This window comes from Giraffa tippelskirchi, chromosome 1 (genome assembly GCF_054371585.1).
Source record: "Giraffa tippelskirchi isolate mGirTip1 chromosome 1, T2T-mGirTip1v1.2.pri, whole genome shotgun sequence".
Classification (NCBI taxonomy): domain Eukaryota; kingdom Metazoa; phylum Chordata; class Mammalia; order Artiodactyla; family Giraffidae; genus Giraffa; species Giraffa tippelskirchi.
In genome coordinates this window covers 155759359-155785798 of record NC_137275.1, presented here as the reverse complement: position 1 = coordinate 155785798, position 26440 = coordinate 155759359, and the positions used below count along the sequence as shown (strand labels likewise).

The window sequence follows — 26440 nt, the reverse complement described above, 5'->3', positions numbered from 1 at the left end:
CTAGTCCATAATGTTCTAGGGATAAAATAAGGCACACCTTGTAAAGCTCATCACACAGTGACTGGCACATAGTAATGACTATAAGTGTGAGCTAGGTTTATTTTCCTCCCAATTGTCTTTTAAATCTTTTTTTTATCCATTTTGCCATTATTGCCTTCAGACTTTTATCATCCCTTACAAAAAAGTAGCTCCCTGCCTGGTCTCTGCTAATCAGAAAATTTCCCATATTGTCCATTCATTGCCTTGCTGCTGATGTTAACTTTTGTAAAGCCTAATACAATATGACCATGTAACTATCTCTAAACTGAAGTAAACATTTTTCATAAAGGCCCATAAGGCACTTTGCACTGGTCCCAGCTAATATCTTCTTCTCTCACTTCTTCCGCAACTAACTCCAGACAAAGAAAACACTGGATAGTCTCAACAACTGCCCATGTTCCTTTGCACTTCCCTGTCACTGCACTTTCTTTTCCCTTTTCCCAGAATGTTTTCCCCTCTTTCCTCACATAACATCCTGTATAATCCAACTGCTTCCATCATCACCTACTTTATGAAGTCTTCTCCAGACTACCTAGAGAAACTGATACATCTTTCTCCATGTTCCTAAAGCCCTTTGCACATACCACTATAACACTGTGTATCACAATTTCAAGGTGGTTGTAAAGACAGGTTTGAAAAAGAAAGGAAAGAAGGCGTTTGTTCTTCGATTTAATAATTCCCTTTTCTTGAGATCCTGTCTCACTGTGTCATGTTCTGCCTCTGAAGGTCTTCTAAATCTCTTTCATTCAATAGTTGTAACATTTCCTCCATGATTCTATCAGGATTTCCAGTGAAGATATTAGGGAGCGATGCTCCTCCATCGTTTGTCACATGCACTCCATTCTGCATTTTAACACCACTCTTATTAGACCTTAGTAAATTGTAGCCTTTATTTATTATATTCAAAATAGAACTGTTCACAAATGGTCAAAGGAATTTGGAAAAGTAAATATTCAGAGTTAAAAAGGAACACATAAATAGAAATCTTTGTGTTATTCACAGAGATTGAAGTAGTTAACTCTTACTCGTTAATAAGAATAGTGTCTATTGTATGTTACTTTAACTTTTCCAAAGTATTTCTATACACATTCAATCTTCTCAACAACTCTCAGTGGTATATAGGGAAAATATTATTATCTCTACTGATGAAGAAATTGAGGCTCAGAGAGGTTAAATGATTTTTCAAGGTTACAGAGCTAGTGAATAGCAAATCCAAGAAACCACATCATATGATTTATAATGTACTATTCTTTCCAGATTTTTTTTCATACCACCATTTATATATTTCTTTTGCTGGATGTCATCCCATTATTAGGGCTTTCATAAGAATTGCATATATTAGTAAAGCTTTTGTTAAAAATTTTAGAGAGCCTTTTAAAAAATGTTTATATATTTTTACATTGGGTTTTATTTCATGATAATAAAAGCACATGCTCATTATAAAACATTTGGAGAATGGAATTCTTTGCAGAGAGCAAAATTAAGTATAATTTTCCCATGTAGTGACAAACATGATTAATATTTTGGTTAATTTCCTTCCAGTCTTTTATTTATGCTTGATTCATCTTTTTCACATTGTTATTGTCATATTTGTGCTCAGTATTTTATTCTCTTCATGAATCTTATCAGGAACATTCATACTTTGAGAAACATGGACTTACAAACATTACTAATGTGTAAAAATATTCTACTTGATGACTCTATTAGAATTTAAAATCTCTTATTTTTGGTAATTTCTATGAGTTTTAGTTTTTCTTTGATCAATGAACTTTATTCTTCCCTTAACTCTTGATCCCACATCCCCAAAGAAGATCAAACTATGTTTTTGATTAATTATGTTTTTTCTTAGTTTAAAACCTATATGTCAAGCTAACAAATTCAAACTTGTAGTTAGTGGATATGGTCGGTGCTCTGTGGTGTTCAGAGCATTTAAATAGGGCTATCACCCCATCCCAGACATGGTTAAGTCAAAATAGTATCAAACCTTTTGTTGATCATTTTCTCAGACCGTAGGACACATCAACAAACCGTGTTCTAGCCATTGGGATTCCTGAAGTACCTGGAAAACATAGCTCAGCTTAGATTTCCCAGACCCATTTTCTAAAATGGCACATATCCTACGAGTCCATAGACATGTGATTATTTAAGTGTCTAGTCTCCCTCTGTTGGCCCTCCACAGATGTGGATATGGTTCAAGTGTTTCTAACATCATAATGAGAGAGAATGAATAACCAAAAAAATCAGCCTAGAAGGGACCTTAGAGAATATCTAGTTCAAGGAATTAGAAGTACATGGTAGTGGGACCACCTGGGTTTGAATCTTAGATTTTTCAATCATTAACTGCTTGACCCGAGACAACTTTAATATCCCTGTGTCTCAATAGTCCAACCTATAAAATGATGATATTAATAGCACCTACTTTTTAGTACTACCCTGAGACTTCAATGTGGTAATCTATGCAAGGCATTTAGAACAGTATGTGACTGATACTAACATTCTGATAAAAATACTAGCTATCATTTTTGTCACTTCATGTTATGAAAGCAGAGATAGATAACCAGGATCAATAACCCAGGTTCAACTATTTTTACATTAAACCAAACTTTTAAAAAAATGTATTGGCCATTTTATAGACATCCTCAGTTTGGATTGGGAAGAAAATGACTATGCTATAGTTTGACAACTTTTGCTTCCTATTTTTTAAACTTGGTATCTGAGCTCTTCCCAGAATTTTAGACCCTTGTATATTACAAAGGAAATTGAATCAATAAATTTCTGATTCACTTACCCTTAACTCATCAAAACATCATTAGAGTTATTTGATGTCTGGGGAAGCCTTACATGTCTCCATGTGCAAAGGTATGCACATCTTCTTCTTCTAAACTGATAAATCTTTTTCAGCCAGCCATAAATAGCAATGAAATGCCAAAAGAAGCAGCTCTAAAATCAAAACGGTTGAAAAACAAATGAGCTTGTTCCATGCAGTTCACATTCTCTCAGTCTAACTTAGTCATCCCTGATGAGCACTTCCATTTCAGACTGCATGAACTTTCTTCCAACTAAAATCTATTGAGTGTCTACTATGTTCCAGGCATTATTCTATCAAAAAAGGAAACATTTAGGCTGTTTTTCAGTTCTAAGATGTTTCTGTGAACATCCTGAGTCGACACTGAGATTCTGCTAATTGAGAAAATGAGGACTTTCAAAGGGAGTTTGAGATAAAGCTGTTCTTCAGTGACTCAGCTTTGATTCTGTGGACGTTGGCCCTGATTCTTGCAGCTAATTTCTCCATGGCTTTGGCCTTGTCAATCACACACAAATTTTGATTCCATCATTTAGTCTTCTACTAGGGCCTCCATCCACTTTCACTTGCTTTACACCACTGGTTCTGGTATCAGTTCAAAATGGCTGATTCTTGTTGATGTATGACAGAAAACCACAAAATTCTGTAAAGCAATTATCCTTCAATTAATTTTTTTTTTAAAAAGAAAAAAAACTGGTACTGCTCTGGGCTCTGACCTATCACTTCTCTGATTCTATCATAGACCACTGCTGGCAGAATGAATATTCCTAGATTCAGTACTCTTACATCTAGAATAGAGACTAGAAAGAAATAACACCAAGCATAGTAAGCAGAATTGCACCAGAAGTAACAAGAGAGAAAGGAAATAAAAGGACTGTCTGGTTTCCCGAAGGAGAATGAGCACAGGAAACCCTCAGAAATTCTTAGAACTTGGTGTTAGTGCTTTGCTCAAGTCTGAAGCAGCCAGCAGTCTAATAGAGTCAAAACAAGGGGTTTATGATTTTTCTTAAGGTTTTAACCAGACTAATTTACCCCCAGAGTGATGTGACCTGAGAAATAACAGGGTTCTTCATAGCTGTGCACCTGGGAATCTTTCATATTCATTCGAAACCTCATTTAGCTTTTCTAAGCCTCAGTTTCTTCAATTGTGAAATTGGGATAAAACTCCTGGGACTTTTTAAATAATTAAATGATTCTTTGCATATAATTCATTTAGAATTTATTAAATATTCAATTAATGTTAGCTACTAATGTTACATTTTATTTGCCTTAGAGTAATAGAATAATAGAGTAATAGAATGCCTAAATGAATCTAAAACAACAAGGGAAACTGTAGCAGAAGAAAATTTATCTATTTTGTATGTAAACAGACTTCAATTCCTTGAATTTTGACTTATTAAGCCATGGAGATAGGTAGGAACAGCCATATTTAACTTCTAAGTAGGCAGAAAACATAAACAAACATATAAATAAATAAATGAAATAAATTAAAATTCTAGGCCAAACCAGGGAGTCTGATTAACAGCAGCATTCAGGCTGAGGTCAGCCTTTCAACCTGGATGGCGCTAAGAAACGCATCTGTGCTAGCAGTGAATTAAAACATCAAGAAAGAGGCAGAACTCAAACAGGCAGTACCTGGTGGAACTGTACTGAAAACCTGACATAAATAAATAACAGCATCTTCTTTTAAAGATTTTGAAATAACCAGCACAGTGTGCCAAGAAAGATAGAAGTTCAGTCTGTGCTCTCTCTCAATGCAAATATAAGCTCACTGTGGCAAGGAGGGCTCCTGTTTAATTGGCCGGGGGGCAGAGGCTTAGGAAGAAGAAAAGGACCTCATCTAGGGTTTTTGTTTCTTATACAACTTCTTTCAAGATGGTGTGAGTTCATAATAAATACTTTAATGATATGTGGGAGATAACAGGCCACCCACTGATCAGTGAATCATAGATTAAAAATAACCAGAGCTGTGGTATAACATTGTAACAGAGGTTCCAAAATGACCTACACTTTTAATGAAAGACGCAGTGAAAGAAATATAGGCATTTGACACTTTTTATTATGAAGATTTTTAGATCCTTCTTCAGGGACTTTTTTTTCTGAGTACGTCAACGAACATATATATATATATATATATATATATATATATGACTTCCCAGGTGGTGCTAATGGTGAAGAACCTGCCAACCAATGCAGGAGACATAAGAGATATGGGTTCTATCCCTAGGTTGGGAAGATACCCTGGAGAAGGGCATAGCATCCCACTCCTGTATTCTTGCCTGCAGAATCCCAGGAACAGAGGAGTCTGGTGGACTACAGTCCATAAGATCGCACAGAGTCAGACATGACTGTAGTGACTTGGCATATATAATAAATATTTTAAAATAGTACAGGCAAATAAAGTTCCTTACTTATCAAAGTAATAAATATTAAATATAGAAAGTGCAGAAATGTGGGATAAAAATCAAGTTGGAGAGAATGTTTAGAAACAAAACCTTCTTTGGTCAGCATTCAGTGTCCAATAGCAGAAAATGTTCTAGATAGTTTAAGCAAATTGGAATACAATATAAAAAATGAAGTACTCACAAAAACCTTGTATAGCCTGGGAAATCAGGCTCAAGGTTTAGCTTCTAGGAACAACTTTCAAAGCAATATCATGGGACTTTCTGATGGAAAAGCAAGTACCTTTGTCACCATTAAGAATCTAGAGAATGATCCAGAAACTAGACAGTTTGAAATCCCCCATCAGACATCTTGTCTCTGGAACTACTCCACCTCTGTTACAATAAACCTGCCACAAACGCCTGACTCCTGCCCTGTATCTCAGCCCCACGTGAGCTCCTAGGCCATCTGCTTCTTCATAAAACCCCTAATCTCATGACTGTGCTACTACAGAAGGAGCAGAAGCAACAGAAGTACAGGAGTGATTTTCCAACTCTGAAATCTCATTTTCCAACTCCGATTGGTGGATCCTAACCTACAACCAGAACTCCAACTGCAAGAGAATCTGCAAAAAATGCTCTAGACTTGCCATATTGAAAGGCACATTAAAAAGATAAGTTAGTTTCGACCTCTGGAGTTTCCTGAGTAAAATCTGAAATTGACCCCTGAACACAGAGGGTGAGAAGAGACTGAAGAAGAAGGCAAGTTATTCCAGATTGGCAGGCGGAAATTTTAATAAGAAAAAGAACTTATGTACAAGACTTGTTTTGCCAACTGTAAGATGAATAGATCTCCACACCCACCCACCAGAATCTTAAAAGTTTACATAGGGTCCTTAATGGGGTTCAGTAATGTATGTATATCACCTAGTCTCAATAACATATTGCTTTCTCAAGTCTGTGTCCTTGAAAAAGGTTCCCACTGTGGAAATAGTAAGCATAGTGTACATTCCAAGAACAGGGGAAAAGCTAAGGGACCTGAGGTTGCCCATGTTGTGCTCAGGGGTCAACCACAGGTCACATCCTCTTAATTTCCTCTTCCAATAAACTATTGGAATGTATACAAAGAGAAGCAATCCACTGGAACAGCCACAGTGCCAGTCCAGACAGAGAAAACAGCAAGAACAAAGCCATGAAGGCATAAAATTACATCTCAGGTTCAGTAATAGACAGTTCTTTCGTGATTTGAACATAGAGTGGATATTGGGGATTGTGGGAAAGTCACAATAAGGAGATTGGATCTGATTATGGAAGCAACTTTCAGACCTACTAAGGACTTTGGGTTTTATCTTAGTAAGCTCATAATTACCATTTTATCTAGTAGGTCCTTCCTTTCGACACTTAGACGCAACCTGCATAAGTTTTGCCACCACTAAATTCTATTATTTACTTGGTAATTTTTCCCTAGAGTGATTTTAAATAGATTCAGTGCTTTTACTTAGCTCTATTCTCAGTGCTGTCTGTGAAATCACAGATTTGATGTACTAGCTATATTTTTTTTTCCTAATACAAATTGCAATAATTGTAAAACTTTTATATTTTTTAGTTCATTTATTTTAATTGGAGACTAATTACTTTACAATATTGTAATGGTTTTTGCCATACATTGATATGAATCAGCCATGGGTGTACATGTGTTCCCCATCCTGAACCCCCCTCCAACTTCCCTCCCCATCCCATCCCTCAGGGTCATCCCAGTGGCACCAGCCCTGAGCACCCTGTCTCATGCATCGAACCTGGACCGGCGATCTGTTTCACATATGATAATATACATGTTTCAATGCTATTCTCTCAGTTCATCCCACCCTCGCCTTCTCCCACAGAGTCCAAAAGACTGTTCTATACATCTGTGTCTCTTTTGCTGTCTCGCTTATAGGGTTATCGTTACCATCTTTCAAGTTCCATATATATGCATTAGTATACTGTATTGGTGTTTTTCTTTCTGACTTACTTCACTCTGTATAATAGGCTCCAGTTTCATCCACCTTATTAAAACTTATTCAAATGTATTATTTTTAATGGCTGAGTAACATTCCATTGTGTATATGTACCACAGCTTTCTTATCCGTTCGTTTGTTGATGGACGTCTAGGTTGCTTCCATGTCCTGGCTAATATAAACAGTGCTGCGGTGAACATTGGGGTACACGTGTCTCTTTCAATTCTGGTTTCCTTGGTGTGTATGCCCAGCAGTGGGATTGCTGGGTCATATGGCAGTTCTATTCCCAGTTTTTTAAGGAATCTCCACACTGTTCTCCATACTGGCTGTACTAGTTTGCATTCCCACCAACAGTGTAAGAGGGTTCCCTTCTCTCCACACCCTCTCCAGCATTTATTGCTTGTAGTCTTTTGGATAGCAGCTATTCTGACCAGCGTGAGATGGTATCTCATTGAGGTTTTGATTTGCATTTCTCTGATAATGAGTGATGTTGAGCATCTTTTCATGTGTTTGTTAGCCATCTGTATGTCTTCTTTGGAGAAATGTCTGTTTAGTTCTTTGGCCCACTTTTTGATTGGGTCGTTTATTTTTCTGGAACTGAGCTGCAGGAGTTGCTTGTATATTTTTGAGATTAATTCTTTGTCAGTTGCTTCGTTTGCTATTATTTTCTCCCATTCTGAAGGCTGTCTTTTCACTTTGCTTATAGTTTGCTTCATTGTGCAAAAGCTTTTAAGTTTTAAAATAATAGAAACAAGAAAGTACACATCACATAAAACATCTCTGGCACCACTAAAGGTTAAGAGTACCATTATTTGGAAAATACAGCTATAGGCAATGAGAAACACTGAGATCTTTATAAATATGAACATAGAAAAATCAGATATGTATTTTAAAACGATACTGACAATGAACGGGATGGATCAGAGGCAAGTTTAAAGTCATGAGTGCACGTAAAAGAGGGATATTATTTGATCAGAGTAATGCCTATAGGAATGAAAAGGAAAAATCAGTTAAAGAGATTTCAGAACTGGAATGCAAGGGATTTTGTAACTGACAGATTTAGGAATTCAGAATGGCAGAAGAGTTTACACTGACTGGAGAGTGGTAGGTTAGGTAACAGTTGACTGTTGAATGGTGGTCCACTAAACAGATCTAGTGAACAACAAAAGACTTGATTTTAGAATATGTATCTGAGAAATCCAATTGTACATTTTGAGTTTTCAGGTGTTTTGGGGATACAACTAGAAATAAATGCCTTGATTGCTATCAGTATGTGTCTAGACTTTAGGAAAAATCTCTTAAGATTTTAAGTTTGTGGAGTCACTGGCCTATATGCATTTAGTTAGTTGGAGTCATGAAAGTAGACCTAAACTTTCAAGGAAAGGTGAGAATTGTGGAGTTTAAATGTAGCATAGAAGAAGAAGAACCAGCAAGAAAGATTGAAGAGCACCTTGGAGAGTGGTCAAGGAAGCCATTGAAGAAGAAAGTTTCAATAAGAAGAAGCCACTGACAAAGTCAAATGTCCAAAAAATGAGACTGCAAGTAGACCATTGGATTTGGTCATTTGGATATTGCTGTTCTGCAGTTGAGTCATTTGCATACAGTTGTCAGATCAGAAGTCATATTTTACTGAGCTGAAAAAGCAGTTGGGTCAGTTACTTGGAGATGGGAGCTTTCTAGCAGGAATTCTCAACTAGAGATGATTTTCCCTTCATCAGACCTTTGGCAATGTCTGGAGACATTTTTGATTGTCACAACTAGGGAAGTGCTACTGTCATCTAGCTGGTAGGTGGAAGTTAAGGATGCTAAACATCCTACAGTGTGCAGGACAGATCACACAGCAAAAATTATCTGGCCCAAAATGTAGGACTTCCAAGATTGAGACATTCTGCTTTAGATAAAGACTTCAAAGTCTGGTTGTGAAGAGAAGAGAAAAGGATGGTGGCTTGTTTTAGTGGAAAAATCAAATGTTTTCTTAGAAGATTTCAACTTAAGAGAAAAGGGAAGAAGAAAATGAGGGAGAGAAAGTGAAGAATAGTTGGTCAAGTAATGTTTGATGGAGTTAAGAGAGAATATATTCCAATGCACAACTGAAGTGTAGAATTTGAACAGCAGAAAGGATTGCCACCACTCCCTTTGCCCTTCTAAGACAGGAAGGAAGGCAAATGACAGGCAGAAATATAGACGCAGATAAGGGGCATATGAGGGAGTATTACAGCAGTTTATGGCTAGGAAGTAGAAAGCTAAATTATCATGAGGAATGGAGAAGAGCACAGAAAAAAATAAACTGAACAGAACTGAAGGAGGATAGTAAAATCTGGAGAAATAAAAGACAAGGACTGCATAAGAGCAAAAGAGAGATATGTGAGTAATTCTTAAGCAGCATTAATGAACAAGTTGAGTTTTGAAATTGCAAATTTGTAAGGGAACTAACTTACAAGGTAATGTGATTTTTCTCAAACAACATTCAGCAACCCAAGAACAGTGTCAGGAAAAACAGATGTTTGGGGGTTTTCAGTATCTGAGACTTCCCAGAAAGGTGCATTCACTAAAGGAAAATTCTGATTAGCTTAAGTATGTTTTGTTGCCTAAACATGTATAAGCACAAACCATTTTTTGTGCTTAAGTATGTGTTTGTGCTTAAATGTTTTTGTAATGATTGTCCGTGCCGCAGATCATGTCTTAAATGTAATTGTGCTGCGTAGTATTGCTCAGTTATGTCCGACTCTTTGTGACCCCATGGACTGCAGTCCGCCAGGCTCCTCTGTCCATGGGGATTCTCCAGGCAAGAATACTGGAGTGGGTTGCCATGCCCTCCTCCAGGGGATATTCCCAACACAGTGTTCAAACCCAGGTCTCCTGAGTTGCAGGCAGATTCTTTACAGTCTGAGCCACCAGGGAAGCCCTAAATGTAATTATACACTGTCAAATATTTAGGTTCTTAAATAATTGTCAATTAAGTTAAAATAATCCACTGAGGTCAGGAATAATATCTTCTGCTAATTATACTTCAATAGTTTTAATCCCTTTTTCTTTTTCTGTCTGTATGGATGCTACATAAATCAGAGATAATTGCATGATGAAGCTGATAATCTAAATTTAGAGTTAAAATATCCCTTTACTGAATACTCTTCTTTGGTTTTGCATTTACTATTTTACATTTACAGTTTTGCACAATCAGAGCCTCAGATTCTTTCCCTACTTCTTCTTTCTTCAATGTGCCTTAATTCTGTATAGCTAATTTGCTCATTTTATTCCCAGTGCTTCATTTGTTCTTTGTCCACAGTCTGTAGGCTCTTTTTGGGTTCGAGTTTTGCATTGCATGACCTTTTAATGATATAGCTCATTTTGTGGTGAGTGTTACATCCTTAAGACATTTGCAAAAACAGCCAACAAACCCTCAGTTGTAATTAGGTCAAATATTTCTAGAAAATTTCTTTTGTTGACTGATTCTATGGATTCATCATGGCCTTTTATTGCCTTTTTTTTTTTTTTTTTTTTCGGGCACACAGATAATTACTTCTATTACCATCCTCAAATAACAATGTTTTTCTTCTCTAGTCTTTGTCTGGAGCTGCCCATTAGCTCACTGACACCAGAGTTTCTAAAATGTTATCTTTGTTCATAATTTATTTATCCCAGAAATTTCAGCTGAGTTGCAGGCATCTGGTTTTCAGCTCAGGTCAGCTGTTTTCTAATCCGGATCTCTTATCTTTTCAGTTAAGCATATTGAAAGTTTAGATGAATTCTAGATTGTATGGAGAGGAGCCAGTTTGGTGGTAGAAGTCCATAAACTGATTGGGAGACCATATTCTTTTTAAGTGCTGATTTAATTCCTAATGATCTGCTCCTCTTCAGTTTTCTTAAACTACGATTAGATACTAGCTAGTTTTATTTGAATGTTTATTTACTGCATTACTATAGACCAGATCTCAGCAAACATACCCTTTGAGTTTTCTTAAATCAGGGAAAAGCTCTTTCTATAAACTCAACTATAAAACAGCTATAGAACATTTCTAATTCTAAAGTGGAATCAAATAAATCTCTTGGTCCACCTCGCCAGTGTAATCAATTGTATTTGGCCACCCTGCAGATAGACTTCCTGTGATCAGACTTACAAAATTATTCAACGGCTGTATATACAAAGTAAAATTCTTATTTTTCAATGGACTTATCTAGAATTCTACTTATTCTTTAAAGATACAGAAACTTTGAAGTATAATTCTTCTTAAAATGTCTCTTGGGATTTACCAGTTACACTGTACATTTGATTTTTTTTTTCCCACTCAGCATATCCTCACTCATAGCCAGGGTAACAGTATCAGTGAATTCACGTGGATATCTACCTTGCCCTATTCAGGCCATACTATTTTCAGGTCACTTAACTCCAGACTTTTGTCCTAATAGATTTAAGCATATCCTCACATCCCTACAACTGGCTATAAGGTGTGACTGGAATGAAAACTTAACCCAGTCAGGCCAATTAGATGCAAAGAGATATTTTTTTGAGTCTTCAGGGAAAGATGTTTCTACTTTGTTCCATAGGATAATAAAAGGGAGACTTTCTTTCTGTTGTGCTAAATAAGTAAGTATAGTGGTTTGTATGGAGCAGATAATCTAGAGACAAATCACATGAATTTAAATCATAGCTACTCTACTTGGACCTTGGGGAAATTATTTAATCTTTCTGTTCCTTAGTATTCTCATGTGTAAAATGGTAATATCAATCTTTCCAATCTATAGAGCTGTTTTTGAGAGTTACATGAGCTAACCCTGAAGCATTGAAAACAGTGTCTGGCATTGGTTACATGAGCTACTCCTGAAACACTGAAAACAGTGCCTGGCACATAGAGAACACGATTAGAGAAAATTTAGTTCTAGGAAGCTTGCAACCATCTTAGTGCAGCCATGCTTAGGAATAGACACAGAGGAGAGATAGAAAGTTGGGACTTCAGTGATAGAATTAACCTTTTTGAAACTGAACCCTGGTCTTTTAAGTTGTATGAGTTGTAAATTATGGCTTTTTGATTAAGTCTGCTGGAGTTATCTTTCTGTTACTCAAAACTGAAATATCCCTAATAAAAGAGTGAAGTGTCACTAGCTTTAATTTTACAAACACCATTAAGCATCTGTTGCCTATCTATATAAAGATAAATAAGGCACAGACACTATCTCACATTCAACACACACTTATTGAGTTCCTATTGTGTTTAAGGCAATGCAGTCATTGAGGGTATCTTTCAGAAACCTAAATAATTATAATGCAAGACAGAATGGTATAACTTATTTGAGAAAGACATAAGCAAGTCACATGGGAAATTCAGAGAAGTCATATATAGTTTGGACTATTCAGTAAGTCTTCTTGAGGCAATACCATTTCTAAGACTCATAAATTAGAATTCATTCTCAGTGTTGTTTGTATCTTCCTCTATTCAGGAACTATTCATTGAGTACCTACTCTGTGCCAGAGCTTGTGCTGAAAGCTAGAGGTAAAATATTGGACAAAATTAGATATGATCCTTGCTCTCCTGGAGCATCAATGGGGTGAAAGTCAAAGAATCAAACAATCACATAGTGACATTACAAATACAACTAGGATAAGTGTTATAAAGAAAGTTCACAGCCTGAATAGACATTTCTCCAAATAGGACATATAGATTGTCAACAGGCACATGAGAAGATGTTCAACATTGCTAGTTATTAGAGAAATGCAAATCAAAACTACAATGAGATATCACCTCACACCAGTCAGAACGGCTATCATCAAAAAATTTAGAAACAACAAATGCTGGAGAGGGTGTGAAAAGAAGGGAACTCTCCTGCACTGTTGTAGGAGTGTAAATTGGTACAGTTACTATGGAGAACAGTATAGAGATTCTTTAAAAAACTAAAAATAAAGCTACCATATGACTCTGCAATCACACTCCTGGGCATATATCCAGAGAAGAACATGACCTGAAAGGATACACACACCTCAGTGTTCATTTCAGCACTGTTTACAATAGCCAAGACATAGAAGTAACCTAAATGTCCATCAACGGAGGGATGGATAAAGAATATGTGGTATATGCATACAATGGAATATTACTTATCCCTGAAAAATGATGAAATAATGTCATTTGCAGCAACATGGATGGGCCTAGAGAGTGTTATATTGAGAGAACTAAGGCAGGCAGAGAAGGAGAAACATCGTATGACACCCCTTGTATGTGAAATCGAAAGAGAAATGATACAAATGAATTTACTTACAAAATAGAAAGAGACTCACAGACTTAGAAGACAAACTTATGGTTGCCAGGGGGAAGAGATAGTTAGGGAGTTGAGAAGGGCATGTACACACTGCTATTTTCAAAATGGATAACCATAATAACCATGTATTATATTACATATGGAATTCTGCTCAATATTCTAGGCCAGACTGGATGGGAGTGGGGTTTGAGGGAGAATGGATACATGTATATGTATGGCTAAATCCCTTTGCTGTTCACCTGAAACTATCACAACATTGTTAATTGGCTGTACCCAAATACAAAATAAAAAGTTTGAAGTTTGGAAAAAAAAAAAAAAAGTCCACAGAAATTGGAGTATTAGACAATATATCAGTATTTATAGTATCAATACCTTCAGGAAAATTATTTCAGTCAGTCTTTTTACAGTAAGGTGGTAAAGCCATCCAGCCAGAATAAGGTCTTTTATTGCAGCATAAGAAAAATCAAGCTCTGGGGACGGGGGGTGGGGGGGCGGAGCAAACACCTGTAATACATTTTCAGTAGAAAATTAATGTCACTTCCAGTTGTGTTGGCCAAATTCCTTGCCTTTCCTTGACAGACTGACAAAGAATGAAAGTCAACCCAATATATGCCTATTGGAGGTAACTTGTGGCTTAACTGGACTCTTTGGTTGAAGTGTTGACATGTGGCAATTTTGTAGAAACAAATGATCATTAGAGAGGGCAAGATAGTCAACACAAATAGGATGCAATTAGCATGTGTCACCACTGGCTTCTGGTAGAAACATCTTAATAGACAACACGTAATAAAGATCAGCATATTGAGACCAGCTCAGTTAATTAGTTCCTGGTTGTTTCTGAGGAAGAAACTAAAGTATTTTAATCTTGTTTTTCCTCTTCTTTCAACAGCTACCCCTTGGGAAGAGTCAGGGTCACTTGTGTTCTCTTTGTCTTCTCACTTCAGTAAGGAAAGCTCTAACATTTGTCCTTACAGTTTTACCTCCTTCTTAGTAAAATAGATTTTGTTTTTACTGCATTTTTCATGCTCAAAGTATCCCAAAGCCATTTACAGTAATGAACTTCAAATCTGGATTGATGGTAGCTCGGTGGGCAATCATGTTAGCCATTACATATTCAAGACTAGCTTACACCCAGCCCTGAAATTAAAATCTACCTCTTCACGAGAAGCAATGTCTCCTGAGAGACTTAGATAATTCTCCTCTTTCTCCCTCCCTCTTTCTCTCTGTCTCTTTCCTTCTCCCCCTCATATCCACTTGCCCAGAACACCTGCACTGGCAATTATCAGATGGAGGTAAAAGGATATGATGTGTATTACCTTCATAGAGACATTTGATGATTAAAGAAATTAATTTGGGAAATAATTGGAGCATCATGGGTGAAAGTCAATACAGAGAACCAGGTGAATGGAGCTTATTGAGTCCAAACATTAGTGCTGCCAACAGGGCTAAACTTGCCTCTCAGAGGCCTACAAATTCAGGGTCACTTCTCTTGAACACTCTCTGCTTCAGTTAGTAACCACTCGTAACTGCTCCAAGAGAACTCTCCAAATCCCCTATCCTACCCTTTTACAACATTCATTTTGTTTACTTATTTACTTGTTTATACCTCTCAGTAGCCTATGAATTCTGTAAGAGCATCAGCCTTATATAACTTGTTCATTGTTGAACTCACAATGTTTGCTACATTCCCTGATTAATAGTAGTTACTCATTAAGTATTAGAAATAAGAATAAAGAAAATGTGGAAGGGAGACTAAAGAAGCAAGAAGTGGAAGATAATGAAGGAGAAGACATAAATGGAGGAGGAAAAAAGGAACAGTTTTATGCACATACTGGAATATGATCTGATTATTCTGATTCACAGTAGTCAGTTTAGAATATTCAACTTATAAAGGACAATTAAACATATCTTCCTAATGCAGGAATGTCTTCTATCACAACTCTCATGAAAAGTCATTCAGCCTTTGCTTAAACCCCACAGTTTATCCAAAATAGCCTTAAATATTTTTGAAAAATCTTGAATATTTTTCTTCAAAATTGCACAACTTCACTTCTGCAGCTTTTTATGTATTTGTCTCATTTTGTACCTTCAGCATCTAACAAAGTAATTTAACTTCTTTTTATACACAGGAGCACCCAGATAATTGAAATGTCTCCCTTTAAAGAATCCTAGATCTATCCTGGTCACTGTTCTAGTCATTGTCTTTGGGGCATCTTCTGGTTTTTCCTGAGTATAGCACCTGTCATTGTCAAGAATATAGTAGATGTACCCTCACCCTGGAGAACATATGGTACTTTTCTCTAGCTGAGCAAGACCTTCTGCTTGTATTTATGTAACTCTCTTCTTTGATTTTTTCTGAGCTTCTAGTTCTCTAAAACTGCATATACTTTTTACTTTAATTTTTGTGAAGCCATAAATTCTATGATCTTTATTTTCAATAGAGGGTGTTTTTGGTTTTTTCTGTATTAAAAAAAAAAACTTTGGAATATTTTGATAATACTCTTGGTGTTTGAATTTATCATTTGAGATTATTGATTTTTTTAAGTCTTGGTTTGATCTCTCATTCATTCAATTCCAATTAATTTTAGAACATGACAGGATATAATAAACAGACTGCTAGACTCTGTGGTAGGCTTTGAAGATACAAAGTTAAATAAGATAAAATATCTGTCACAGAAAAATTATAGGCCACTACACACACACAAAAAAATAAAATCGATGACTTATAGGCTACAGATGAATGCAAGGCATTAAGAAAATATAATCATCTAAGTCAGCTATTGTTGGGAAGACAGTAGGCTTCCTGGAGGAGATGACAGTTGAGATGAATTTTGAAAGATGAATATGAGTTAGCTAGATGAGAAAGAAAGAATAAGGGGATTTCAGGTCAAATGAAAAACTTAGACAACAGTTTGGAAGCATGAAAGCAAATGATGTATTCTCTCATCTACTCTGTTAGTCTTTGTCTCTATGACAAATTTGAAAAACACACTCTAGGTCACCATCTACATTGTTAATGAAATATTTACTATATACTTGGACTAGCTCTTGTATGCCATGGTAAGAAAATAGTCCATGTGCAACAAATTGACATTCAAACAGTTATAAACTATATTTACAGAGCTTACCATCACTAGGTCCCAGACTCTCTAAATCAATATTAAAAGTTTTAGCCCAACAGAAAACATAAGATGTTTTTATTCTCCTAATATCCATGAAGCTGGTAAAAAAATAAATAAATAAATAAAGGGGTAAAGAAGAATAGAGCATAGTTGAACTGTCGGTCTTTACCTTCCTGACACTGGGTCATCCATCTTCTAGTAGTAGGTGAGAGAATTGCCACCAGCTGGAGCTTGTCACATACAGATCACTAAGTCTAGAACTCAAGGTAATATCAGACTGTCCGCCCCGTTTTAATGGGCAAAGCAATGACTTTCACAGAGTTTTAACCTTTTCACTTAGAGTAACACCAGCTCTGATGAAAGCAAACGATAACAAAAGAAAATTTCAATGTCTTGACATAATGAAAATTTATCACTCAAAAGTCTAATAACAGTTCTGAATCAATGGGCAATTTTTTACTTGATGATTCATAGACCCAGGTCCCATCCATAGTTCCACTCATCTTAATAATGTGGCTTCTAAGGTCGTTCTGATTTACAGCAGACTGGTGGAAGGAGAAAGAAGACATAGGAAAGAACATGCTCTTCTTAACCCCTTTGTCTTAGATGTGAAACATATTACTTCTGTTTACAACTCATTGGATAAAATCAGTCATGTGACCTTGCCATGCCCTCTCACTGATCAGCTGTTTCCCTATCCTTTGGAAGGTACAGCTCAAGGTTTGATGTCTTACTTCAGCCCTAAGTTTTGCTAGTTATTTTTGTATATTTTAAACACACTAATAACCAATTAAAACACTTTAAATATTTAAAAATTATCAACTAAGGAGTGTATGAGCCATCTACCCAGCACCTAGCATTATTTCATTACCTCAGAAGAACCTCTGATATAATTATTAACCTATTACCATTAATTAGTTCTCACCAATACACAATTTAAAGTATTACTTCAAAATAATTTGTTAATAATCATTAAGCTCGTGAAAATAATTTCCTGAAAATTTAATCAACCCAGAGGCATATGTTAGTGTCAGAAACAAATCATTTAAAAAACAAAACAAAAACCAGGGTTATTCTAATATTTCCATGAGGTATAGCAACACACACAAAGCTTTCTTCCAAAATTATAGTCAAAATATTTGGCAAAATTATCTAACAAGCTATGCATACATTAACTATATTATCATCCAATGGGTAATTTTCCACATTGTTCTAAAGACAAAGATATCCACTTTGGCAAATACTTTCCTGAAAGGAAGCAACTGTATGTATAAGTTATCTTGATCTGCTTTACTCCTGATCCTATTTTTTTTTAAATAAATTTATTTATTTTAGTTGGGGACTAATTACTTTACAATATTGTAGTAGTTTTTGCCATACATTGACATTCTGGACATTCTGACATTCTGGACAAGTCTAACCCAGCCATGGGTTTGCACTGATCCTATTTTAATACAAGCAAAAAGTGCGTATTATGCTTTTGTGATTTACTGAGTAGGGTTTTACCTATTCTTTCTCCTAGTGAGAATCAAATTTATTCTAAAGTACTCAGGAATTATTTATTGCATTTCAAAAATGATTCTAGAAAGTAAGAAGCTATACTGGTCTGACAGATCCTAGAATCCATCAACCACAGTTCAAGATCATTGGGGATCCCATGAAGCTGTCTTTTAGAAGCTCAATAAGTTGGGACAGCCATGGCTTTCAGATTTCTCATTCTCCGAGTTATTAAGGCATGGTGAGAGAAAGAAAGCATTAGAGAAAAGAAGAAAAAGGATATCATCTATGTATCCTAGGGGTGAGGATATGGTCAACATAATTCCTTGAGTTGTTGTCTACCTAGTATTCGAAGGGTCTATCCTTTGAGGAGAAAATAGTTTTGTTCCTGTTTTATAGATCATCAGAAGAAATGCTTAGTTATCTATTTGAAAAGCCATATTATGAAAAGATGCATTGAATCCTTTTTCTTCTGGGAAACTACCAGGAGAACTAGTCAGTTAAGAATTGAACAGACAGTGTTTCTATGATAGTAACAAAATGGAAAAAGAAATATACATATATATCTTTTTTTTTTATAAATTTATTTATTTTAGTTGGGGGCTAATTACTTTACAATATTGTAATAGTTTTTGCCATACATTGACATGAATCAGCCATGGGTTTACATGTGTTCCCCTTCCTGGACACCCCACATATATGTCTTCTATTCACTGGGCTTATTATAAGATTCTGGAAGTGTAGGGCTAATGTTGGGAAAATGAAAAACTTGGCAAAAGTTGTCTTCTTTTAGCTTCTTTACGTTGATCCCTGATCTTAATCTAGAGTTCTTCTATAGTACTTGAAGTTTGGGTTCTTGAATTATTTAATCTAGAATTTTTCTATCATGAATATTTCTCTAAAAAGTCATGGAAGCAGAAAACTTTGGTTTGGGTCCTTGTGATTTTTAGTGAGACACATCACTTGATTATTAACTTTACTGAACCTTAGATGTCTTGGGCTTCTCTGGTGGTTCAGATGATAAAAGAATCCACTTGCAGTGCAGACGACCTGAGTTTGACCCCTGGGTTGGGAAGATCCCCTGGAGAAGGAAATGGGTATTCTTGCCAGAATAATCCCATGGACAGAGGAGCCTGGCAGGCTCCATGGGGTCGCAAAGAGTTGGACATGAGTGAGCAACTAACACTTTCACTTTCTTTTACTTAAATGCCTCAGCCGCTCAATAGAGATGATAATATCAATCTACCTCACAGGGCTTGTGTAAAACTAAAGATAAGCTATTAGAGAATACATAAGTGTGTTGCCCTTGGGAATATCTCCAGAAATGGGGATATCTTACTTTTTCCATGTAATCTTCAAGTAAGCAAAGAGCCTTCCCTGTGTTTTTCCATGTAATCTTCAAGTAAGCAAAGAGCCTTCCCTGTGTACAGTTACAGTTATGATAATCACTGCAGTTAACACCTTATTTCTGTAGAAACAATCCTTCTTTTTTTATCTTCATGGTTACTACTGCTGATCCTCCAAAATCAGAGGCAAATTAGATCAATGACCAGAGCTTGGAGCTTGGTCATAAAGGACACAATGTGTGGTGCTAGAAGCTGTCATTTCTGAATTGACGCATCATTATCAGTGCTGGGGAAGAAAAACATCACACGACATCTACTGGCACTGATTAAAGCTGATTTTCACCTGAAATGCTCTCTCACATATATTGCACAGTAATGAGTCATGCCCAATTTCAGCCTTTCATTTCTGACAGTCTAAGTACACATCCTTGGATAGGCTCCAGCCGGGCTGACATCTGATATATATAATGAGCAGTGCCATTCTAAATTGCCAATGAATACAAAAGTAAATGTATGCAGAGCCATATGGAACATGTGATTGTACTGGATGCTACAGTACATTGTTGAGCATTACTTAGCAGTGGGAGATGTGTACAGTAAAGGATGGATGACATAATTCTCAGTGTGATGGCAGCTTGAGAGGAAAAGGCAACTTTTGAAATAATGATCGTATAAAAAATGTCCACATGCACTTCCGTAATAGCACCCTGTCCATTCCTCTCATCTGGAACTTATACAAGATGAGAAGAGGATCTCAAGGTGGCTGCCCTTTTGAGTCAGATCTCCTGATATCTAGGCAGTTCCTTCTCTGGGATAAGCACTGGCAAAGTGGTCCCTGCCCCCAAGAATCCTATTCTACAGAAAAGAAGCCACACTTAAAACATATCGTTAGGATAGGATACAGAAAGCATTTTATCAGAAAAATAGACATGATGCCTTGGAAGTGGAGAGGAGAAAGGAATAGAGGGTTTCATGAGGTGGTACGAGACAAGAAGAGAGAGAGATTTACAGAGGAAACAATGGTCAAAGCCTTTGGCCGTGGACTGTTTCAATAGAGAGGCTAGGAAAAGGGGGATTTGTGGCATAGAGCACACCAGATGTAGAGGTAAGGTGGGGTGAAGTCTGGCCTCTTTGCATGGCAGCCAGTGGTTGGATGACTGAACGTGGAGAGCATGTGTGGAAGGAGTGAGAACTGAGCCTGGACAGGAGCCAGGTCACGAACAACAACATTTTGAGAGCTAAAGATAATATATAGTAAATTTAACAGAATTTTGGGGTATTTCCAAAAATTATCAAGCACACAAAAATGCTGGTTAGCCCACAAAAATGTACCTTGGCTAAAATCACATTACCCACTGAGACTTTTTGCCTTTCTAAGTGGTTGCATGTGTCGCTGGAGCCTCGTAGTTCTCAGGGACCCAAAGATATACCTTTGGCAGGGATAGTCCTACTTTTCCTGACACAGAAACCCAGTAAGTGAATGACTCAATAGAATTTCATCAAAGAAAAGTAAGAAGATATCCATCAATCAGGAGGTTGGTTAAATGTGTCAGGTACATTTAAATATGTGACACTAGTGGCCAGTTAAAATGAATGAAGTACTTTTTTACACACTAACTTAGAAAGATGATAAAAACATGCTGTTGAGTTAAAAAGTATATTAAAATCCAATATATACATGTCCATTATTTTATTTGATGACAGGTGAGAGAGAGAACATTGGTTGTCATCAGTAGACATTTTAGAGCTATTAATGGATAAGGAGTTGGGTTGTAGGTGGAGAAGTTGCCTTGTCTCAGTTCTGCTAGGAACAGAGTTTTGGAACAGCTGTGCCAGTCACTTCACTAGCACAATCAAGATCTTCTCGACTGAAGTATGATTATCTTAAGCAGCATTGATGCGCAGTGGTGTGTATGTGTGTGTGTGTGTGTGTGTGTGTATGTGTATGTGTGTGAATGAGAGTGAAAGAGACTTCTTTTAAGTTAGATTGTCACACCAGAGTAAGATCCATATTGCTAGATTCTATTAAAGAGATATGAAATTTAGAGTTTGAAAATTTACCAGCGAATAGAGTGGATGTGGACTTTTAAAAAGGAATAATTCACACAAAGAATGGTAAGATGTGCACCAAAATATTATCATGACTTTTTCCAAAGAGTATACTTGAGTAAGATGGAAATCTCACTTTTGAGTTTGTATATTTTTGTTCTGCTTATTTATTTTACAATGAGCTTATATTATTTTACAATTTTCTAACCTTCCCCCAAGACACAGTAAAACAATTAATATAGAAAGATGAAGCAGGAAAGACAGAGGTGAGATATTCACCAAAAAAAAAAAAAAAAAAACCTGCTTGGAATTCTTTTGAAAATAACACCACAACCAACCATTCAACAAATTGCTTAGCTAATGATTTTTTTTTTTAATTAACTTGATTTAATAATTAGCTAAATTGATCAAACTACCTGACTGTTTTGGATCCTGAGAAAGAAAACCCATATTACTTTTCTCTCCACAGATTTATTTTTTTAAAACCCACGTAGATTTCTTTTAGTCATTTTTCCTTCAATGGATCTTCACTGAGAGAAGACAAAGACTGCTCAGTTTTCAAATTTACATTGCAAAAAGTATTAAGAATAAGGGAACTGAGGTGAGGATGGAATATAGATTCTGATGCCTTGTGAATTACAGTGTTAAAGGTAGAATGGGGGAGATTTCCTGAGTGTTCACCATGAATTAAATTGCTTTATAAATATTTTCCAAGTTAAATCTTCTAGCAAAGTTTGAGGTATACACTTCAGTTACTATTTTAAAACTAAAGAGGGATTGAGAAGTGAATTAAGATGACACCTAGTGAGTGACAGGGGTTTTCAGATTTTAAAATAGGTCTGTCTAGACAGACACACATAGGCACACAGTTTCATCAGTATAAAAACAGTTCTAAAGAGATTCATAGTAACTTTCAGCTTTGCATATCTTAGGAAGGAGAAGCATACCCTTGTAAATAAACAAGCTGAAAAGAACGTGTCCGATCCTATTTGTCACTCGTCTGCCTTAGCCTCTTAGGTGCAATATAAAATAATGTTTTGAACTGTATTAGAATGAACCACTATGTTCAGATATTAATATTGTGGGCATAGATTTTCAGGACAATCCTCTCTCCCTCTCAGAGGCCTCTCAGTCATCGTCAGGCTGCATCCTTAGGGACCCACATTAGATGACCCTAAGTCTTTGCCTCCCTGATTGTCTTGTTTCTTTTGTCTTCTTTTAATAGTTGCAGCCAATTTGGGTTTGAAATGGTTCGGTTCACTGCAGAGATTAAAGAATAATTTTGTTTACTCTTAATTCAAATGAACCCTGGAGCCTAGTTAGTTATCTCAGGCCCAGGGCCTTGCTCCAGGAAAGAAATAGGAGATTGTTTCCAGACTCTGAAAACGATAAAGCACTGATCTTGTGCCCTCCCCACTCTTTCCTTTCTCTCCCTTACTTCTAACCATGAGTAATGGAGGCAGGCTCAGTGGTTAAAACCATTCAATTAGAGTGAAGACATTTCTTGGGAGGAAAGGATTTGAATTTATATGGACAGTAAGGAGGCCAGAAACCCCTCAGGACCCTGGAAACAATAACTGTGGGTTGTACAGAGCATGTTTTCAACAACAAATTGTGGGGCATTAAGAGAGCAGACTAATATTAGAGATTAATGAGATTTCTAATTTCTTTGGCTTCTGAAGAATTGACCCCAAGCATGTCATGGGTTGGGGATGATGCTTAAAAAAGGATTTAGGATCTCAATACATGAGGCAAACATTATATACAGTGAAATACCCTTGAAAATCCCTTTGGAGAATGCCAACTTTGAAACTCCTTTCTCATTTGATACACTGAAGTTCCTTTTCCTTCTAGCTCTTAAGCATGAGCAGACATTATCTTTAGCATTGGAGCAAACTGGAGTGTCTAGACTAGAGCATCAGACGAAGAAGAAGTTGACTTTCATTTGGCATCCATTTTGTATGAAAAACAACATCACATAGAATCCTGGACTTACTCCTCACTCAAACAGGAGCATGATTTCACTCTGAAGGCAGATAGGAAATGAAACCCACTGAGGGAAGGTGTCTCTTTTGGGGCATGGCTCATTGAGTGTAATGACTTGCAGAATGGCCCCTGAACTTACTTTTTACAAACATATTTTGAGAAATTTAAAACATACACCTACATAAAAAGTATAAGAAACCATCATCACCCAGCTAAAACAATCACCAACAGCTTGCCCATGCTATTTAAGTTGGTATTCTAATATGTTTCTTTGGGCAAGTATATACAGGTAATTTTTTAAAAGAATGTAAATGTATGAGTGGTGCAAAAAGTCAACCTGCACTTTAATCATTGAAAAAAAAAAAATAGCTGTGCTGTGATCATATTTGAATCTCCAGCCTGTGGACCAGGCCATACCAATGTTAGTAACACCTATAAATTTTCTACATATGTATAATTTCTTGAAGCTGGGCATAGCCAGGAACCTAAGCTAAATTCCCTTGATGATAAGAACAAAAAAGGAGCATATGCAAAGGGATCTTCCAAAATAATCATCTTTAAATAAAGAGGAAAATTGAAGGCTGATTTCCTCTCCCCTCTTTCCTGACAATACTTACTTCATTCTCTGTTACTAAAAGGAGCACAAAGAATTTTATTTTCCCTCTATCTTTTTATAAGCTGAATTCACAGTATGGATTTGGAGCTAGGGTAGAGATGCCCACCCCTAGAGAAGGAAATGGCAACCCACTCCAGTATTCTTGCCTGTAAAATTCCATGGACAGAAGAGCATGATGGGCTATAGTCCTTAGGGTTGCCAAGAGTCAGGCACACTGAGAAGATGCCCACATCCTCATCTTGAGATTCAACTGGATAATGTCTGAAAAAGATGAGTTATTTCCCTTTCTGAAGTTATCCTAGGCCTCTAATTAATCCAAAGCTACTGGGAGAAAACAGGGTCAAGTAGCTGCTGGTATATCCTATAGAAAATACTTCATAAAACACTAGCAGAATAAGGACTTTGAATTTGAGAACTATTTCAACATTCTAATGGGTTCTGTTCTGAATAGTCAGTGAGATTTTCTCTTGCTTTGTCAGGATGCATTTCTGCCCTTTAAAAATCAGATTCCATTCATCACCATGCTGTACTTTTATAATTTGATTCTGGAATTTTTCTAAAATTTTTAAGTGAGTGTTTTTATAATACTGAAGTTCTGTTTTGAATGGTTTTAACTGTATTACTTAGGCAGACTGAGACAGGGTAGAAATTCTTTACGAGGAGAAAAAGATTATCATTTCAAACTGATAACTTTAAGTGAGTAAGAAAAACATAACAACCATCATAAAAAGGAAATACTCCAAGCAGTCATAGGCAATACATGTAGAAAAGTAACTTCTTCACCATTGCTCAACCTGTAACTTGGTGCTGAATATCCAGACAAATTGATAATGCTGGACTGATAATGCATGGACAGCAAAGATATCCTAGCTCAGTCAGCCGTGTGTATTTTTCTATGTAAAAAATAAACAAAACTCTCCTTTATAACCAGATTCCCAAAACGTTAATTTTTACTGAAATGGAGCAGAATCACCCATCCAAGCTGTTGGATCAAAATGAGAGAATGTTCTTTAGGTTTAGATAATGTAGATACCCAATGGGCAAGGTTTGAATCGAGAAATGCATATCATTATCAGGAAAACAAACAGAAAATACAGCATATGCAACCCCAATACATATAAATTAATTGATCTGTGAATTTTAAATGTGTCCTACTATACCAATGAATTGTGTACTGTCAATAAATTTTGAAAGGCTATCATAATACATAATAAAAACATAAATTTAAATATTTTTCTTCCCCAAGGAGCATGTTGAGCAATCCCCTGGATGAATGTACTTTAGTTTGCTGTTCCCTGGTGTAAAGAATCCCTTTCTGCTCAAAAATAGCACTCTTTCTGGCTTTTTAGACAGTTCCATCATAACCGTATCATTGGGTTAAGAAGCCATTGAAATCTATGGCTCAACAGAAATATCACTATTGAGATAAGTAGAAGTTTAGGCTACTATATTATCTTCATTAATTTGTTTTTCCAGCTAAAAACATACCCCTCTGTACAAGGTAGATCTGTCACAGATATATGGATTTTAAATGGCTGCAACCAAAAAAGTCAGGTTTTGGGGACCTAGTTATTGTATCAGGAGACACTGAACAGCTTCTGCCCTTGGTTCTCATATAAGAGGATGTAAGTGAAGGAGCATGAAAAGCCCACCTGTTGAGGAGCATCAAAACATCTGTGTCTTGCCTGAGCTCAGTCCTTGCCTTTCAGTGCAGCTACCATGATGTCTCTGCATACTGTGGGCATCTCTTCTAGAAAATAGCCAATGTTGCTTCAAGAGTTCCTGATTTTTCACATCAAAGTCCTTTGCCTTCACCTTCCTAAAACCCCCACAGCACCTCCTAATGGCTTTATATGCTGTCATCTCTTCAAGCTCTAGTAGAACCTAATTGACATGGAAAGATTAGAGGATCACATGCCTTCCTCTCTTCAAAGAGATTGTTACATTTTCAGTTCCCTTCTTTCAAAAGGAGTTCAAATGTTTGAGTCTGAATTATTGTAATAGATGGTATAATTTTAGTTCAGTTCTTTTTTCCATCAGGTTAAAAATATCTTTCAAATAATTTTCCTCTCATTGGATTTTCTTAGTCTCAGATTCTCTCAAACCCAAATTTGGAACATTTAAATTGTTGATAGTGTCTCCTTACTATTAATCATAGTCTTTGATATATATTAAATTTGACTTGATTTATTGAGAGATTGATACCAATGACCTTAGAATGAATAAAATTATAATGATATTTAATAGTGAAGTCTGGTTATCATACTAGCTGCATATTAATAGCCTCATAGATTTGATGATGCATTTTGAGCTAAATCAGTATAAAATTTTCTTTTTGTTTTTCTGGATTCTTAT

General features: G+C 36.3%; 1 long non-coding RNA gene across 1 annotated transcript in view; it reads right to left on the bottom strand.

Moving 5' to 3' along the window:
- Nucleotides 1-1762: 1762 nt before the first annotated feature.
- LOC145510168 (uncharacterized) overlaps nt 1763-26440 on the bottom strand; it is a 52753-nt gene continuing 28075 nt past the window's right edge. The window contains exons 3-4 of the long non-coding RNA XR_014056849.1: nt 2828-2979; nt 1763-2098 (exon numbers count right to left, since the gene is read on the bottom strand). This is a non-coding gene — a long non-coding RNA (uncharacterized LOC145510168). The remainder of the gene's footprint in view (nt 2099-2827; nt 2980-26440) is intronic.